The sequence below is a fragment of the Callospermophilus lateralis genome, chromosome 13 (assembly GCF_048772815.1).
Source record: "Callospermophilus lateralis isolate mCalLat2 chromosome 13, mCalLat2.hap1, whole genome shotgun sequence".
Lineage (NCBI taxonomy): Eukaryota > Metazoa > Chordata > Mammalia > Rodentia > Sciuridae > Callospermophilus > Callospermophilus lateralis.
Window position 1 is genome coordinate 95,049,693 of NC_135317.1, and position 17,073 is coordinate 95,066,765.

Below are 17,073 nucleotides of genomic sequence, written 5' to 3' on the forward strand. Positions count from 1 at the left end.
AACTCAGGTGCCTTATGCTGTTGCCTGGGAAGTGGAACTTGAGACAAGACCTAATTTGCAGTACATATTACCAACGTGTTGGCATGCTGAATACATCTTATGGAGTTTCAATGGAGTATTGGAAAGCAGTTTTATGGAGTCACAAGCTGACAGAAATTCATCCCCTTGTGTTAGAATTATGATCAACCTATTTGGGACCCTTAGTACTCTTATAAGATTCATGCCGTTCAGCGTTTAAAATGTGCTTATCATTTCTATCAACTGACCTTTACTGAAATCATATAGTATTGAATTAATATCTTTAACTCTTTTTCCATGCCAGAATCTTATTAATATATAAGAAATTTAGAAAGATTAGATGCCAGAATACCCTGCACAATGCTTGTACATTTTTAGTATCATACAAAATCAAAATCCCAGGAATTAAAACCACTCTAAGCCCTATGTGATATATTCCTTCAGTCATATCTAATATTGCAGGGCCAACATGGTTGCTTTTTTGCTCACTTTATGCATGCCAGTATATATAGGTTTGCTTTTGAACATTGGGCTTTGGAGGGTTTTGTTTTAATTTTTAAAATTTTACCAAATCTTCTGGTGATTATTTAATGTAAGCTTTATTTTGGGGGGTGGGAGTACCAGGGATTGAACTCAGGGGCACTCAAACACTGAGCCACATCCCCAGCCCTGTTTTGTATTTTATTTAGAGACAGGGTCTCACTAAGTTGCTTAGCACCTCGCTTCTGCTGAGACTGGCTTTGAACTTGCAACCCTCCTGCCTCAGCCTCCAGAGCCACTGAAATTATAGGTATACACCACTGCACCCTGCTAAGTCTTTTTTTTTTAATTCTGTGATGAGAAATTTCCATTTGGAAAACCTAAGTTGTTACAGTAGCACTTGTCTTTATATCTCCAGATCAAAAAAATCTTCCAGTTAATTTAATGTTTGCACTTTCAGGTTCAACGTAGGGAAGGCCTGAAAAAAGAATGGGAGGGGGCTATTTTATTTTTAGTAAAATGTTGCCTTTGTCTCTTGCAGAATATGTTGAATATGCTCTTTAATTTTTTAAATACTTTTTAAGGTAGTGATGTTTTGTTATTGTACCTAAAATAATTCTTTATTATTATTATTAATTTTATTATTAATTCTTACAATTTCCTTTATTATTATAACAAGTTGTTTACCAGTTTTTTTAATTTACATATGCTTTCTTTTTTATATTGGTCATTTTTAGCTATATACACCTTTAGTGTACATTTTGACATAGTCACAAAAGCATGAAATATAATCTGCTCTAATTCAGTCCCCAGTAATTCTCCTTTCCCTCCCCCACTTTATCTGCCCCGATCCCTTCCTACTACTCTACTGATCTTTCTGCTATTTACATATAGTATTTTTACCAACTTTTTGTTTGAAGTGTGATTTTTTTTCCTTTTCTTCTCAATCTCTTACAAAAAAAGAAAAAAGAAAGAAATTCATTCTGCTAATGAATTTAGCAGCCATCTAATATTTTATATACATTTTGAACTGTGTAACAATATTTGGATACTTGATAATTTTTTATTATGCAATTAAAATGGTGATATATACTAATGTTAGTTCAAGCATATATTATACTGTCTGGGAATGTGTGGTTATAGTTCTATGGGAGAAATAATTTGTCAGTGTTCACCAGCTTGTAAAAAAAAAAGAAAAAGAAAAAAAAAGAAATTACTATGCCTTTACTAGATGACCCAGAGTGGGAAATGCATCTCAGGAGGGGAAGAACAAAAACACAAATGCATGGAAATCACATGTCTCTTCTGCCCACTGCTCACTGTCCCTGTTCAGCTCCAGACGAGCCTCCACTTCAGTAAAGCCCACTCACCTCTCCTTCAGGAGTATTCACTTGAAGTGGGGACTTGTTTTAAACAAAGTACTAAGGTACACTGCCTAGCAAATGTGAACTTAAAAATACTAAGTAATCTAGCATTTTTAACTTGAAAAGTCAACTCCAAATCTACAATTTGGAGGGAAAAAAAAATACATGTGACTGACTCAACATTCATTTTATTAATTTTTTTAATTTTAAAGATGATTTTTTTTTTAATTTTAGAGAAGAGTTTTCTTTTTGGAGAAGATTAAAACAATTTTCATTTTAACAATCTGTCTTCAAAGAATAAAATAAATCAATAAAAATGGTTTTTAAGTTACTTATGCAATGTTTCCAAACCCATATCATTTACCTTTCCAAGTGAGTTTCAGTTTCTCTGTCTGGTGGCTTTATAAACCTCTCTTTGGGCTTTGACAAGCATGGAATCACTTTTACTATGAAGTTCAATATCCTGCTCCCAAATCCAAATACGATACACATATTGCATCTTCAGTATTTTTAAAACAAAACAATCTGCTTGGAATTTTTTGAAAATTTACTTAGCTCCAGAATACTCAAAAGCATGACTTTTGATATCTGAAAATGGGGCTATTTTAAATAAATGCATGCAATAATCCTGCCTCAGGGTCATATTCCACCTTGTATTTTAAGAACTGAAATTACTTACACTGTTAAACTAATTTTACTTAAGAAATACTAATGGTATTAAAATGCATCATTAGTCTGACTTTAAAAAAAAAAAGAAGTTGAAAAAATTGTCAAGAACTAATGGTTTCAGAGGTGTCATTCTTGGCACTTCTTACTTTTTCTGAGACCTGAGCCCATGATTACTTTTAAAGACGTAAAAATCCCCATTCTCTCTCCTCCTGACATATCCAAAGGAGATTTCATTCTGAGACCTTCGAGGATGCTTACAAATTTATAATAAAGACATAAAGCTTCATGGATGGTGCTATATATACAGTGTTTTTGTTGTTAATCTCAGCTACACATAAACAGTCAACTAAACAAGAGGCACACGTTTCCCACACAAGTCATTTAAAACTATTTACAGTGTTTTATGAATTCCTTGGTTCAGATCTGGGCTTCTTTGTAGCCACTGGAGCTCTGGGATCCCAATGTTAAAAACAGCAAGAGAATGAAGACCTGGATCCTCATACTAGAATGGTGAGATAAGGATAATTCGGATAATATATTTGATTTGTATTGTGCATTATACTTATAAGAATTCCTTCCCAAGATTCATCTCATGATCATCCTAAACCTTCAACAAAGAAGTCTAGATTCCAGAAACAATATGCCCAAGGACATGTGGCTAGCTAATGGCATGACTAAATCAACACCCAGATCTTGCTGATACAGAAAGAAATTTCCATTATACTAGAAATAGAATGAACAATCAATCTCTCTGTAACCTTTTCTCATTTTATTTTCTATTTGTTTTTAAATAGAGTCATTGACTTTTTTTAAATATAGTATTTCAGAATCATTAGACATTCATTTTAAGTTTCCAGTTTTAAAAATTTATTAATCAGTCCAATATCAAAATTATCTTTATTCAAAATTAATCCTACTGGAAGAAGCATAGTCCAAAGCAAATAAAGATTTTTTAAAAAATTCATTTCTCCTGGTTCTTTTTTTTTTTTTTTTTTAATGTCACTATGGAAGCACTTACTAAATGTCTCTCTGCACCAGCAAAAATTTCCAACTCATTTGGTGGGTCAGGATCCTCCAAGAAAGCACTATAATTGGTTTTCTTTTCAGGTTTCTGCAGAAAGCCTCCCAGAAAGATCTCAGGGAGTACAAGGTGCATGCAGCAAAAGTCAAATGATACTCCATATTTCTAATTATAAGACTCTATTGATCTCAAGAATACAGTATTAAATAAAGTCTTTTTAACTCTTTCAATAATACACAAGAGATCTCTGAGAAGACCAGTAAAGGAATAATTTTTCCTGAATTCTCAATACTAAAAGAGCACCAGATTTCTTCCCTTCATGCATTCATTTGTTCATTTATTCACCCATTCATTCCATATGAAACCTGCTGTTGCCAGGGGGATTCAGTAATGCCAAGATAAAGTTTCTGCCTTGCAGAGCTTACATTCCAGAAGGAAAGAAGATCAGACAACAAACCCATAAGTAAGTAGCATCATTTATTCTTAAATATAATGAAATGATAAAGCAAGATAATTGAAGGGCATGCAATGAGGACAAGGGATAGAGGAGAAGCAGGAAATCCAATTGGGAAACAATTATGCTAGCCTAGATAAGAGTTAAGTGAACAGAGGAAAAGAGGTGAGAATAGCACTTGCTGAAGGACTGATGCCAAGCTCAAGGCTTTGCCTGAGCAAATGGGTAGCCTTCAGCTAAAACAGATAAGTCTTAGGAGAAACAGGGCACAAAGGACATTGACGATTTCTTTATTGCTAAGCCATATTTAAGATAACAAGAAAGATTTGTTAAAAACAAAACAAGACCAGACAGTTGCATATACAATTCTAAACTCACAAGTCAGAACACAGCATTTAAAGTCCTGGGGCCGGATGAGTTCACCTGGGGACATATGTAATCAGAAGGGGCTAAAATCACAGCTTAGCCACATGTTAACTAACTAGGGCAAAGTCTAAGCTTTCTACAATTTTTCTGGTAGGGCTGATACATACCCGAATGTGCTAGAAAATCTGCATATACTGCACAAACAAGTGTTATTATCAAATGTTGAGGAAATCGAAGAGCATAGGAACAAAGAATCATTAAAACTAAGAATGAAAACTCAAATGTCCTGACCATGTTAATGGGATTCTAGTAACTTTCCCGGAAGTAAATGTCATACAGGGAAATGAAGATGGGTGTCCCTACTGCTAGACCATTGAGAAGGGAAAAGATTCATTAACAAATGCAGCAACTGAAAATAAAACACCACTGGCAGCAATGATTATTTTCAGGGTTCAAGTTTCTAGAGAATGATTACTTTAACACCTGAATTTTATTATGAACACACATTGCTTTTGCTATTAGAAAAAAAAAGCTGCACAAAAAGATAATGGAATAAATATTTACAATGTCTGAAAATAACATTGATTTGGTATGACAAATGTATAGCAACTCATGAACCAGTTTTAATAAGCTCCAATATGAGACTTGGAATTACCAAAGGATGGATAAAACTAGCCTGGTGGATGATTCTTGCTAAAGCCTAAACTAATGTGTGCTGATAAGGTTTTTAAAAAAAGTAAAATATAAATTGATTAAATATTTTCAAATGTTTAAGTTTTAAAATATAATTATTCTGAAAACTTCATAAAGACTCCATATATTTACCTATTACATAGATGAAACTAATGAAGAAGACACTTTTTTCCCAGATAAGTGTCTTTTTTCCCAACTGAATCCATAAAAAATGTGTTTACGGCTAGAAGGGATTTTAAGAAGTAGCAGACAAACTAAGGACCACAAAATTACTGCTTTACTAACAAGATGAAAGAGGCAAGATCATTACCTGATCACATTCTTGCCATACTTTAGCTTATCCATATCTGCTTACCCTATTTATATTATAAATTTATCCAATTTAACTAATAATTCCAGGTTTTACTGGAAATGAGAGCTAGGGCTACCAAAAAAAAGTTCATGTCATCTTTTTGTAATTATAACTATGGTTTTCAATGTTACTGAATGTTTTAAAAATTAAACACTAAGGGGCCTTTGCAGAAAGCTGTACTCTTTGCCATGTTTGAAAAAGGAAGAACACCCTCTAGTTACAGAAGCCCAAAGTCTTGAAATAGTAAGAAATAATTTTTATATTCTATGTAAGTCACTGAACAAAGAGTAGAATGTCTTAGTCTCCCAAGTCTCACTCTGGTTCCTTCGGCTCTTCTTGGAGGTAGTTATCACTAGGTGGCACTGCCAATCTGATCAGAATCAGGTTATTGGGTTTCTTAGTAATATGGTAATTTTGTGATCCTTAGTTTGTCTGCTACTTTTTAAAATTCCTTCTAGCAGCTGTCACATTTTTATGGATTCAGTGGGAGAAAAAAGCATCTATTATCACAGGCTCTAAAGAATCTTTTGTTGTCAACAAAACTGAACTTCTTGAGTAAAGAATTTTGAAACATTTTAAAGAAACAACAACAAAAAAGAATAAGTCAATTTAGGGTGATTGCTGCACTCATTATACCTTTATCCAATTGATATTACTCTAAATTAAATACTCAAATGAGGTTTTAAATATATAACTACATGCAAACAAAAATAAATGTAAACATGAAAATATTTAAATCAAACACTGGTGTACTTTCAAATGAAAATTATAACTTAAATAGAAAGAAACAAGATTCTCCAAAGCAAGATGTTTCTCACATCCCTAGGGTGTCTGCAGGACGGACAAGGAGCCAGTCAGGGGTTTAGCCTTTCATCCCTGTGATGTGCTTAGGTGGTGCAGAGAAAGGCCCTCTGTCCTCCCGGTCTCCTGGTCTTTCCACCTGGAGGCTGCAAGTGACAATATGGCAAGTGCCCAGCCCCAGCAGCTTCTGTAACTATTTCGGGCTTGTTATAGGGACTGACAGTGACAGTGAGTCTTTGCTTCACCCTTGCAAATGCTCTTTTCTACTTCTGTCATACAGATCATCAGCTGGCACCTGGAGAAAACTTTCACATAGCTAACAAAGCCTCTCTGAAAGCAAAAGTTTTAAAGAGCAAACTTGTCCTTTCAAAATAACAACTATTTTTTTAGAGAGTCTTATGCTTTTTAAAAAGATAAAAATAACTTTTCAACTCATCAACAAAACAAAATACAAGTGATATAGGAAAACCCTTAAAGAAAACTTGGAGATGGTCACTTATCGATTCATTAATACATTCAATTATGTTATGAATGTTGCTCAGAACTAAAAATGCAGCTATGAGCAAAAGAGATATGGGTCTCTGTCTTTAGAGAGGCTACTTTTTGTTAATAATATTGCTAATGTAATGTTTTGAGTTTTGTTTTGTTTTGTTTTTTGTAGTTTTAGGGATTGAACCCAAGACCTCACATGTGTTAGGCAAGTGCTCTACTACTGAACTACATCCTCAGCCCCTTTTAAATTTTATTTTGAGTCAGGGTCTCACTAAGTTGCCCAGGATCGTCTCCACCTTGGAATCTTCATGCCTCTGCCTTCCAGCTGGGATTACAGGTGTGTGCCATGGGTGGTACCTGGCTCAGAAATGTGCTTAATGCTGCTAAGTCAGCAGAAACTGATATCACCTCAAATCCTTTTGGAAGTAAGGGTGACATAAACCAATGAAAATTACACTCACTGATCAAGTACCAAGGCGGGAGGAATATGAATCTATGAAGAGAGAAGATACAGAATATACCGAAAGCAAACCATGTTTAATTACCCAGGACTTGCACACAGCTGCATGTATTTTTTTTAGGAGAATCATTTGCCTTTACCTCACTTTTATGAGAAAAAGCAAATAAATACACATAATGGTGGGGGCGCTGGTGTTGTGGCTCAGAGGTAGAGCACTCGCCTAGCATGCGTGAGGCACTGGGTTCAATCCTCAGCATCACATAAATATAAGATAAAGATATTGAGTCCACCTATAACTAAAAAATAAATAAATAAATTTTTAAAAATACACATCATGGGTGTTTTACTAAAAAATAAATTCAAATTCTTACTCCTTTTCCCAAGTTCCTCTTCATCTACATTTGTTTCAATAGTTTCAACTTTGTAGAAGTAAAATAATTAATACTTTAAATAAGGATATGAGTCATTTGTGAACTGTTGTATATGAAAGATTAATTTTAACACATCAGAAGAAAATCTTCCAGTTCAAAGACCATTTTATCAAGGACCTTCAGATTATAATTTGGCGGTAAGCTGCTCTCCAGTCATCTTCAGATCACATCTTAACTGGGTTCCAGCCCCAGCACTACCCCTCAGTGCCTGTGACCCTGCTTTCCTCATCTCTGAAGCAGAGAGAATACCCCACCTCAGAGTGGTATAACTTTGACCGAGGAGCTCTGTGAAATGGTCACACGAGTGCTCTGCACATAGTAAGAGCTAAATAAATAGCAACTAGTAAAATTTCCAATTTTAACTGAAGAACTTCGTTAATATATTCATAACAGGTAACCGAAGCCAAAGCTGGGGAAAATGTTAAGACAGCTTCTTTAAAGAAGCTTACATCTCCTGACCAGGCCAAACTACCTTCTAGAATACGAAAAGAACTCAGCAAATGAGATTACTGAGCCAATGGCAATTATCGTTAAGGAATCTTAGCAAACAAGGGAGGAACCTATGGAAAAGAAGGAAAGTCCTGATTTTCAAAACAACAGAGAAAGCAATTATGCAAAAAACTAGACCATAGTAAAATTCTAGAACAGATCATTAAAATATGTGGGCACTTAAAAAAAGCATGGGGCCACATGCTGATTCACTAAGGATGAATATCCTTCTTTCACAAAAAAACTAAGTCTAGAAAATATGACAGATATATAAGTCTATTATCACAGGTGTTCATATGTATATTTACATATTCTTATGAATGTAAAATATATATAGGTATACAAACATACATACACCTGTGATAACAGCCTTTGGACAAGAAGGAGAAATTAATTCACATTCAGTAATAAGATCATCATACTCATTACCAGTTAAATGATTATTAAATGCTACTTTTTAATGTATACATATTAATTCAGAAGGAAATGAACATTAAAGGGCTTTCTGTAAGCCCTGTTCTGGTAACCCTGGCTTGCTTAAATTAAGACACAAAGCAATCTATTTAAAAAAAAAAAGAAAAGAAAGAAAGAAAGAAAAGAAAGTCAGTCCTTAGAGAAAGGACTTGTTGAAGGACTTGAAGCTTGGGTCTGCCATCTGGCAAGGAGGGCAAATGTGATGGTGGGCAGAGAATTTAGGTTAAAATTTAATACGAAAAAAAAAAGTAAGGTTTTCCATGTACATCCAAAATTGAAAAAAATACTTTAGTAAGATGTGGATTGAATTAGGATAGAATACAACTGAGGAAAACATTAATTCTTACCACAAAAATATGGTTTAGAATAATCAAACCTGAAGTTCTATCTGAGCCTTTGAGAATAAAAAGGGGCACTTTTAAATGTGCTAGGACAATCAATGAAAACTGGGGCTGCCCTGGGCAAACAGGGACACAAGATCACACTAATGTAGCACATGCAAAAAGTTCTAGACATTTGAGTTGGTTAAGAGTTCAATGTTTTAAGAATTTAATATGTTTTTAAAACATATTAGTTCACTAAGTGCCTAATATATGCCCCATTGTTATGGTTTAGATATGCGGTATTCCCCAAAAGCTCATATGTGAGACAATGCAAGAGAATTTAGAAGTGAAATGGTTGGTTATAAGAGCCTTTAACTAATCAGTACATTAATTTGATGATAAGGATTAACTGGGTGGCAACTGTAGGCAGGTAGGGTATGACTGGACAGTATGGGTCATTGGGGGTATGCCTTTGAGGTATATATTTTGTTCCTAGTGAAACAAGTTCTCTCTCTCCCTCTCTCTACTTCCTGATAGTTAAATCCTGAGCTACTTTCCTCCACCACACCGTTCCACTATGGTGTTTTGTCTCATCTCAGGTACAGAATACCTATGGAATGCTAAGTAAATTAGGCAGAAAAGAGCCTCACTACAACATATTATAATGAAATTGTCAAAATTATAAACCAAAGAAGGAATTTTAAAATCTTCAAGAGAAAAACACCGACTCACACTTTAGGGCAACCCCATTAAACAAATAGCAGATTTCTCAGCAGAGACCCATGGCCAGGAGGGTAGGAAATGATATATTTCAAGTCCTGAAAGAAATAACTGCCAGCTAAGATTACTATACCTATCCAGGCTATCCTTCAGAACTGAAGAAGAAATAGAGACCTTCCAAGATAAACAATAACTAAGGGAATTCACGACCATCAGACCAGTCTTACAAAAAATGAATAAGGGAATCCTATTCCCTGAAGTGGAAGAAAGATAACTACCATTGTGACAGCATGTGAAAGTGTAAATTCCACCAAAATATCAGGAACAAGAAAGAGAAGTAGAATTGAACATTATCAAGATTGTAAACCATCAAACCACAAAGATGAATGAAAGAAGAAGAAATGAACAAAGACTATCAAATGAATAAAGTCAATAAAATGATAGGCACAATTGCATTCAATAATAACTCTAAATATAAATGGTTTTAATTCTCCATTAAATGATAAAGACTGATTGAATGGATTAAAAAACAAAACCCAACAATATGTTATCTACAAGAAACTCACCTCTCCAGGAAAGACACATATAGACTGAAAGTGAGAGGATGAAAAATGATACTGCAAGAAAATGGAATCCTAAAGCAAGCAGGAGTGCCTATGCTTATATATGGTAAAACAGAATGTAAGACAAACACAGTAAGAAAAGATATTTTAAAAATCACTATACAATGATCAAAGGATTAATCCATCAAGAAGATGTATCACTTATAAATCTATATGCACCTAATGTTGGAGTACTCAGTTTATACAACAAACACCAGTAGACCTAAAGGGAGAGAGCTCCAATGCAATAATAGTGGAGGATTTCAATACCCAGTTCCCACCAAAGGATGGATTATGCAGGACCCCCCTCATCAAAAAATCAACAAAGATGTATCAGAGGTAAACCAATGGAAGAAAATATTATCCAGCTATTCACCTGTCAGAGATTTAACATCCAGAATATTATTTATATATATTTATATAAACTTAACAACAAAAAGTAATTCCATTTTAAAGTAGGCAAATGATCCAAATAGATATTTCTCAAATGACCAATAAATATATTAAAAATGCTCAATGTCAGTAAGCATCAAGAAATACAAATCAAAGTTACAATGACATTCCCTCTCACCCTAGTTAGAATGGCTATGATCCAGCTAACCCACTCCTTAGTACATATCTAAAGCAAGTGATGTCAATAAATACACAAGAGATACCTGCATGTTAATGCTTATTGCAGAATTCTTCACAATATGTAAGATATGGCATCAGCCAAGGTGTCCACCAACAGATGAATGGATAAAAAAATATGGCATAGATTCATACACATACACAATAGAGTACTATTCTGTCATAAAGAAGAATGAAATATTGTCATTTGTAGTAAAATATCCAAAACTATTAAGAAATATCCAAACTATCATGAAATATTATTATATTACAGATGAGGGAATTAAGGCACAGAGAAGCTAAATAACTTGCCCACCATTACTATTCAGTTTACTCTCTGGTTTACACTAACTGAATGGACAGACCCCCAAAGTCAGACTCCCTCATCTGTGCATTTAGCTGCTATTATACACAGTATCTTCAGATTTTAGATAACCTCAGGCTGCACTAAAATACACTGAAGTGCATTCTGCTCATCAGGAATGGCATAATCTTGCTCGCCTCTGTTTCAATTTACACAACTAGAGACACTGTTTTTGATTCAGGTTCCAATTTTTCATATAAACTAGGTACACTGGGGTGAATTCACGATGGCAAGATGTGAGACCATGAAACAAATAGATGAGTGGAAGGAAATGGAAAAATTTAACTTATAAAAAACTTTATAGGGTATGAAAATGGTTCAACTAAGTCAATGCCCACACAGAAGTCAGACATACTCCACTCAGCAGCATCCAAACTGACCACTGAGATCCAGGTAGTTCACTAAATAATCTAATAACTTTGCTGGAAAATCAAGACAAAAGTTTCATGAAACTGTACTACTCGTAATATACTGATATTTTACATTCTATTCTATTCCCATTATATTGTGTTTCTTCCTCTTTTTTCTTCTCCCTCTTCCTCCTCTTCCTCCTTTTCTTCTTTTCCTTCTCCTTCTTCTTCTTCTTCTTTTTCATCTTTTTTAATGTTAGTCATATCCAGTTAAAATTATCTCACAAATCTGGATCTCAGCCTGAACTCTGAAAAATATTATTCAACCAAAGAAATGAAAATGCAGAGGATAGACATTATAGGAAAGTATATTTTTGCTCAACATAAACAGTTGCTAAGTAGCAGAGAATGGCAACAGGCAATCTCAGGACAAAGGAGTTTCCCATAATACAGGCAACTTGGGTGTCCCCTCTTGGGCTAGGAACACAGTTGAAGGGACTCAAGCATTAGTTAAATGATTTAAGTACAGGAACATTAAGGTTCATTCCAAACCTAAAGTTTCATTATTCTAAATTACATTTTCATAATAGAAATACTTTCCCTTCAACAATGACCATTTTCCAAAGGTTTAGTTATGTTCAAGCTACCAAAATAGAAGGAAGGAAGGGAGGGGGAAAGGAAAAGAAGGAAAGAGGTCAAAGAGAAAGAAGGTAGAAAGAAAACCATACAGAACTGAAGAGTCTCCTAAGAAAATTAGAGTTTTGCTTTCAAAATAAAGCCCAAAACTCTAACCTTCCCCAGTCCAATCAAATTATAAATTGCTTTTATCCAGAGTGCAAAATTCCTGAATGCCCTGTATGAGTAAATGAAGGGGGAAAGGCATCTGAAAATCACTCTGGGCTCTATAATTAGCTCTGGTGGTTTCCTTTCAGATCTTTCTGGATGATCAAATCAGAACAGAAGAGCTGAGATGGCTCAGGGCTCGATGTGTAAAATAGCTTTCAAAAGGGTTTGGCCGATTCTTTTTGACAGGTATACACACTGCCACAACCTTCAAAGGCAACTTCTGGGACAGCCTCCTAACTTCTTTTGAAGATGATGCCAAGAAAAAAGAGAGAAAGCAAGAAGAGAAATCCGAATAAGGACAAAATGAGTGAAAGGATGCAATTGCTAGATCAAAGATTAAAAAGTCCCTTGGACTGCTGACCAGCAAGAACCACGCAACCCACCATTCCCAAGGACTCACTGCACGGTAGTGCATTCTTGTCACCATATATCTTTCTTAATTCTCAAAGCCATGTTCATAACCAGATTCCAACACCACTAGCACAGAACCAGGTTTGCTCGCTGAGAAATACACAAGAAACACGCTTGCCTTACACAAGCGTGTATTATTGGTTCATTAGGGATCTCATCAAGGCTTTCTAAAAGAGATAGAAGAGTTCAAACTGGCTAAATGACCCATCAAAACTTCCAAGTGTTCTCTGGATGTTTTCCACCAAATTCGGTTTCCTTAGGAAGTCTCAGAGTGAAAGGGCTGCATGGACTAGGACACAGAAAGACAAATCATTACTCACTAATTAAGCAAATAAAAAGAAATCAAAAGGTTATCCTCAACTGTAAACTGCTTCCTCCTGACAAAATGAGTGACTCAGCATTTACCCTCAATTAATCTTCTAAGTACTAATGTTATCCACACATAATAGAAAGTCTTTGGGATTTACATACTTCATAAGTGTTTTTAAATGAAGCGGAAAGTTAGAAGCTTTTTGCTAAGACCATCTGGGCATCCTAGAAATCTGAATCCTAAATTGGACTCATTCCCACGTTACTATAAACTGCCCTACAAACTCTTAAATCAGAATAGAGTCCTTTGTGAAAAGATGAGTCCAGGAAATAAACTGAAACCAGACTGGAGTTTGGCAAGTCAGTGAGGACAGAGACTTGGAAACAGATGAAAACAGAATAGAGGCTGACATAATTCAGGTAGGCTGGAATTCAAAGCATGCTGGGACCTTGGTAACATAGACCAGCTGGACTGAGATGAGGCCAAGACCAGGCCAGGCACAATCTAGGAACACACACACACTCCAGGAGCCTGTCTGCCAAGTGGACACTTGCAAACACAATGCACCATGTCTACAGAGAGCAAGCATGTACTTGGTTCAAGCAGAAATCAGGAATAGGGGATGACCCCAAAGATCAGGCCCTGACCACAAAGTACATATTAGCATCATAGCAAGCTTCTATCCAACAACATTGTGCTCTGAGTACATAGAAAAACCTAGATTTGTTGGATGAAATATAACAAAGATTCTAAATGCTTAGCTGAGCTTTCAGGGAAGGAAATTCTACAATAGAAACCAGGGAAGAACATAAATATAGAAATGTCATACTTACACTGATATTTAGGCTGACCAGAGAGTATTTGTTGATATTCTTTTTTTAAAATAATTTTTTAGTTGTAGATGGACACAATACCTTTATTTTGTTTATTGATTTTTATGTGGTACAGAGGATTGAACTCAGTGCCTTATACATGCTAGGTAAGTGCTCTACCAATGAGCCACAACCCCAGCCCTTGTTGATATTCTTAACTAGTAAGCTTAGAGGATTTGGGTGTGTGTGTATGCAAGCAAGGAGAAAAGTTCAATGCCTAGGGAAGGGTACAAATGTTAAATTATGATGCAATGTATATTTGTTTTTATTTAAAAAACCACAAACCTAATACATATAGCTTCTCCTTACAAAGTGGGGGATACTCTAAACAATGCATATTATTAAATGATATAATGAAAGTCATGGATGAGTTCAAATTCATTAACTTGTAGACAATTAAACTCAGTAATGCCTAACTCATATTCAATCACGAGCTTCTGAACTATGGCCATTTTTCATACCCATAATAAGGACTGAGGTATAATCATATCATGAATTTCATATGTTTCATATACATGAAGGAATTTAGGTTTTCACAGACATATGGAAATAGATGATAAAGTCTTGAATTTGTTCAATGAAATAAAATGGAACAGAGCCCCTCTCTACCCTTCTTACACCTAAAGGCCTACTCTCTCAATGAAGAGATAACAAGGAATCTTGTCAATCAGCCTACATACTTGGTGGTAGAGAAAAGAAGATTCCCCAAACATAGGGTTCAAGTTTATATTACCCGTATTAAGAACCCATATCTGAGAAACTAACATTAGAATGGACCAGAAACACATTCAAAATGTCTATAAAAATCAAAAGTAAATTTTCTCTAGAGCAGTGATTCTCAAATTTGAGTATAGGGTTTATAAACACTGTTGCCTTGCTCCCATGTGCAGAGGATCTGAGTTAACTGGTCTGGAGTCAATCTGCCCTCCTGATTTTCAGACTCATTAGTCCTTCTGAAGTGCAGCAAAGACTGAGAAACTGCTGTAGAGACATGCCCCCGGTTCAGGAATACAGGATCTCCCAGGGCAGCCTACTACAAGCCAAAGACATAACTCATCTGAGAAAAAATAGGTAGAAATAAAAGAAGACAAAGTTAGACACCCCCTCAAGAACTTCAGATAACACACTACATAATAGGAACATTTATATTAATCAAGGGTCAAAAACAAAACAAAGCAAACCACCCTAAACTTCTGATATCAAAGAAGAACTAAAGGAAGAGTAAGACATCACATGTTCATGAATAGGAAGGTTCAATATGGCCAGATGTCAGTTCTTCCAACTTGATCTACAGTCTGAATGAAATCCCAATCAAAATCCCAAAATGGATATTGATAAACTGGTTCAAAAACTTATATGGAAAGGCAGAAAACAGAGTAGCCAACTCATTATTGAAGGAGAACACACAGTCAGAGGACTGCCACTGGTCAACTTCAAGACTTACTACAAAATGCTGCCAATCCTTCAGTGGAAAGCTGAGGTCAACATTAAATTGAAAATATTTGAAATGAATACAGAACGATTTCAGAAATGCCGACAATTAAGTGCATTGTTGTGGGGGGTGATGCTGCTGGTAAAACATGTCTCCTGGCCCAAATATTTACTATTTTTGACAACCAGGCAGTCACAGTTATGGTTGGTAGGAAGCCATACACTTGGGCTTTCTGATACTGTAGCACAAGATGACAGATTATGATGGCTGAGTTATCCACAAACAGATCTATTTCTAGTCTGCTTTTCAGTGGTCTCTCCACCCTCATTTGAAAATGTGAAAGAAAAGTGGGTGCCTGAGACAACTCACCACTGTCCCAAGATGCCTTCCTTGATTCTTGGGACCCAAATTGATTTTCCCTCTGCCACTGAGAAACTTACCAAGAACAAGCAGAAGACTATTGCTCCAGATAGTCTGCTGCCAAGCTGGCCAGTGACCTGCAGGCTGTCAAGCATCTGGAGTGTTCTGCTCCCACACCAGCAGGCCTAAGGACTGCAGGTGTCAAAGAAATATTGACTGTTCTGGAGCCTCCAGAGCCAAAGCAGAGCCACACATGGACTAAACAAGTGAAAATTCTTTACAATCAGCCTGAAGTCATTCCCTCCACATCTTACTTTTTAGCCTGCTTTAGGTACTTAGCCCTTCACTTCTCCTAAGGCACAGCGGGAAAGGCCCTGCAGTGGGAGTTGGAAGCCCAGATTCTAACTGGGGCTGCACCTCTGTAGGCCTCAGTTTACTCACTCATGTGTGAATTAAATGGTTGTCTACTCACACTCACACACAGAAAATTCACTCTAAAGCTACAGTAATCAAGACATTGAGGTATTGGTGAGAGAACAGACATATCAATAAAACAGAACAGAGTCCATAAATAGACCCAAATAAACATAGAAAACTAGTCTCTGACAAAAGAAGAAAGAAAACAAAATGGAGCCAAGCCAATCTTTTCAAGGGTGCTGAGACTGGATGTTCGCATACTTAAAAGTGAATTATAGCACTCCATGTAAGATGCAATATTCTAAAACTCCGAGCAGACAACATGGGATAACATCTAGGTGACCTTGGATATGGTGGTAACTTTAGATACAGCACCAAAAGCATAATCCATGAAAGAAATAATTGATAAGTTGAACTTCATTAACATTTAAAACTTCTGATCTATGAAGGACAATGTCAAGAGAATGAATTCTCATTCAAGCCAAACGACAGGATAAAATATTTGCAAAAGGCACATTTAATAGAAGACTGATATCTGCAATGTACAAAGAACTCTCAAATCTTGGCCATAAGAAAGCAACCCAGTTAAATCTGGGGAAAACACCTGAACAGACATTTTACCAAAACTGAGATGTCAAATGAGCATATGAGAAGATATATCAACATCACTTGTTCTTAGGGAACTGCAAATTAAAACATCATGACACCACTATACACATATTACAATAGCCAAAATCCAAAACACTGACATTACCAAATACCAGTGAGGATGTGGAGAACAAGAACTCACAGCCATTGCTGCTGGGAATGCAAAATAGTACACTCTGGAAGGCAGTTTGGTGATTTCTTATTAAATTAAACATAGTCTTACTGTATGACCCAGCAATCATGCT

The 17,073-nt window shown here is 35.7% G+C and overlaps 1 pseudogene; it reads left to right on the plus strand.

Moving 5' to 3' along the window:
* The first annotated feature begins 15,501 nt into the window (after positions 1-15,501).
* Positions 15,502-16,119, plus strand: LOC143412137 (cell division control protein 42 homolog pseudogene; annotated as a pseudogene).
* Positions 16,120-17,073: the final 954 nt, after the last annotated feature.